General features: G+C 53.7%; 1 long non-coding RNA gene across 3 annotated transcripts; it reads right to left on the bottom strand.

Annotated features, from left to right (window-relative positions):
- Positions 1–679: 679 nt before the first annotated feature.
- On the bottom strand, positions 680–1,386 carry LOC127922781 (uncharacterized). 3 transcript variants are annotated; one of them, XR_008112352.1, is made up of 4 exons: positions 1,217–1,386; positions 1,129–1,172; positions 997–1,084; positions 839–907 (listed from the first exon to the last, which is right to left on the bottom strand). It is a non-coding gene; the product is annotated as an uncharacterized LOC127922781 (long non-coding RNA). The 3 variants fall into 3 exon arrangements; XR_008112351.1 differs by lacking the exons at positions 839–907; positions 1,129–1,172 and adding an exon at positions 680–776; XR_008112350.1 differs by lacking the exon at positions 1,129–1,172.
- Positions 1,387–3,104: the final 1,718 nt, after the last annotated feature.

Raw genomic sequence — 3,104 nt, 5'->3', positions numbered from 1 at the left:
AAATGGCCTGTAGACTAGGTTATACGGGTGGAGAAGCAGGCCCATTAAATGGCCTGTAGACTAGGTTATACGGGTGGAGAAGCAGGCCCATTAAATGGCCTGTAGACTAGGTTATACGGGTGGAGAAGCAGGCCCATTAAATGGCCTGTAGACTAGGTTATACGGGTGGAGAAGCAGGCCCATTAAATGGCCTGTAGACTAGGTTATACGGGTGGAGCAGCAGGCCCATTAAATGGCCTGTAGACTAGGTTATACGGGTGGAGAAGCAGGCCCATTAAATGGCCTGTAGACTAGGTTATACGGGTGGAGAAGCAGGCCCATTAAATGGCCTGTAGACTAGGTTATACGGGTGGAGAAGCAGGCCCATTAAATGGCCTGTAGACTAGGTTATACGGGTGGAGAAGCAGGCCCATTAAATGGCCTGTAGACTAGGTTATACGGGGTGGAGAAGCAGGCCCATTAAATGGCCTGTAGACTAGGTTATACGGGTGGAGAAGCAGGCCCATTAAATGGCCTGTAGACTAGGTTATACGGTGGAGAAGCAGGCCCATTAAATGGCCTGCAGACTAGGTTATATGGGTGGAGAAGCAGGCCCATTAAATGGCCTGTAGACTAGGTTATATGGGTGGAGAAGCAGGCCCATTAAATGGCCGCAGGTAGCCTAGCGGTTAGAGCGTTGGGGACAAGTAGGCAAAAAGGCAGAATGATGGAGGCCACTGTGTTCTTAGGGACCTTCAATGCTGCAGAATGATGGAGGCCACTGTGTTCTTGGGGACCTTCAATGCTGCAGAATGATGGAGGCCACTGTGTTCTTGGGACCTTCAATGTTGCAGAATGATGGAGGCCACTGTGTTCTTGGGGACCTTCAATGCTGCAGAATGATGGAGACCACTGTGTTCTTGGGGACCTTCAATGCTGCAGAATGATGGAGACCACTGTGTTCTTTGGGGACCTTCAATGCTGCAGAATGATGGAGGCCACTGTGTTCTTAGGGACCTTCAATGCTGCAGAATGATGGAGACCACTGTGTTCTTGGGGACCTTCAATGCTGCAGAATGATGGAGACCACTGTGTTCTTGGGGACCTTCAATGTTGCAGAATGATGGAGGCCACTGTGTTCTTGGGGACCTTCAATGCTGCAGAATGATGGAGACCACTGTGTTCTTGGGGACCTTCAATGTTGCAGAATGATGGAGACCACTGTGTTCTTGGGGACCTTCAATGCTGCAGAATGATGGAGGCCACTGTGTTCTTGGGGACCTTCAATGCTGCAGAATGATGGAGGCCACTGTGTTCTTGGGGACCTTCAATGCTGCAGAATGATGGAGGCCACTGTGTTCTTGGGGACCTTCAATGCTGCAGAATGATGGAGACCACTGTGTTCTTGGGGACTCTTCAATGCTGCAGAATGATGGAGGCCACTGTGTTCTTGGGGACCTTCAATGCTGCAGACATTTTTTGGTATCCTTCTCCAGATCTGGTGCCTCGACACAATCCTGTCTCTGTGCTCTAAGATAATTTCTTTCAACCTCATGTTTTGCTTTTTGCTCTGACATGCACTGTCCACTGTGGGACCTTATATACTGTAGATAGGTGTGTGCCTTTCAAATCATGTCCAAACAATTGAATGTCAGCCTAATATAAATGAGCCAGGTGAGAATCTGTTATTTTTACCTATTTCTTAGGATATTTTTGTGCATTTTGTTCCTGACTAGGCTGGATAAATAGCTGGGGTTGGGGCTGCAAAGTGAGCTGCGTCACATAAGCCTAAAGTAACACTGAGAGGGCTGCAGTCGGGTTTGGGACCAGTTCTTGCGGGAGAGGGATGACAGGCAGAGGGAGAGGGATGACAGGCAGAGGGAGAGGGATGACAGGCAGTGCGATGAAAGGCAGAGGGAGAGGGATGACAGGGCAGTGGGATGAAAGGCAGAGGGAGAGGGATATAGGCAGGGACGAAAGGTAGAGGAGAGGGATGACAGGCAGGGTGACAAGGGCAGAGGAGAGGGTGTATAGGCAGAGGGATGACAGGCAGCGGGAGAGGGATGAAAGGCAGAGGGAGAGGGATGAAAGGCAGAGGAGAGGGACGAAAGGCAGAGGAGAGAGGGATGAAAGGCAGAGGGAGAGGATGACAGGCAGAGGGATGACAGGCAGAGGGAGAGGGATGACAGGCAGAGGGAGAGGGATGAAAGGCAGAGGAGAGGATGAAAGGGGCAGAGGGAGAGGGATGAAAGGCAGAGGAGAGGAGAAAGACGGAGGGGAAGACAGGCGGAGAGGGAGATGACAAGCAGAGGGAGAGGGATGACAGGGAGAGGGATGAAAGGGAGAGGGATGAAAGGGAGAGGGATGAAAGGGAGAGGGGTGAAAGGAGAGGGGTGACAGGCAGAGAGGCGTGACAGGCAGAGGGTGACAGGCAGAGGGGTGACAGGCAGAGGGGTGACAGCAGGAGGCGGTGACAGGCAGAGGGGTGACAGGCAGAGGGCGACAGGCAGAGGGGTGACAGGCAGAGGGTGACGTGACAGGCAGAGGGGTGACAGGCAGGAGGGGTGACAGGCAGAGGGGTGACAGGCAGAGGGGTGACAGGCAGAGGGAGAGGGATGAAAGGCAGAGGGATGACAGGCAGAGGGAGAGGGATGAAAGGCAGAGGGATGACAGGCAGGGGGAGGGATGACAGGCAGAGGGAGAGGGATGACAGGCAGAGGGAGAGGGATGACAGGCAGAGGGAGAGGGATGACAGGCAGAGGAGAGGGATGACAGGCAGAGGGAGAGGGATGACAGGCAGAGGGAGAGGGATGAAAGGCAGAGGGAGAGGGATGAAAGGCAGTGGGGAGGGATGGAAGGAGAGGGATGACAGGCAGAGGGAGAGGGAATGAAAGGCAGTGGGATGAAAGCCAGTGGGATGAAAGGCAGAGGGAGAGGGATGACAGGCAGAGGGATGAAAGGCAGAGGGATGACAGGCAGAGGGATGACAGGCAGAGGGATGACAGGCAGAGGGAGAGGGATGACAGGCAGAGGGAGAGGGATGACAGGCAGAGGGAGAGGGATGACAGGCAGAGGGGAGAGGGATGACAGGGAGCGGGAGAGGGATGACAGGCAGAGGGAGAGGG

Source organism: Oncorhynchus keta, unplaced genomic scaffold (assembly GCF_023373465.1).
Source record: "Oncorhynchus keta strain PuntledgeMale-10-30-2019 unplaced genomic scaffold, Oket_V2 Un_contig_27078_pilon_pilon, whole genome shotgun sequence".
In the NCBI taxonomy this organism is placed as follows: Eukaryota; Metazoa; Chordata; class Actinopteri; order Salmoniformes; family Salmonidae; genus Oncorhynchus; species Oncorhynchus keta.
Note: the sequence above shows the minus strand (reverse complement) of the source record. Positions and strands in the feature narration are given on the sequence as shown.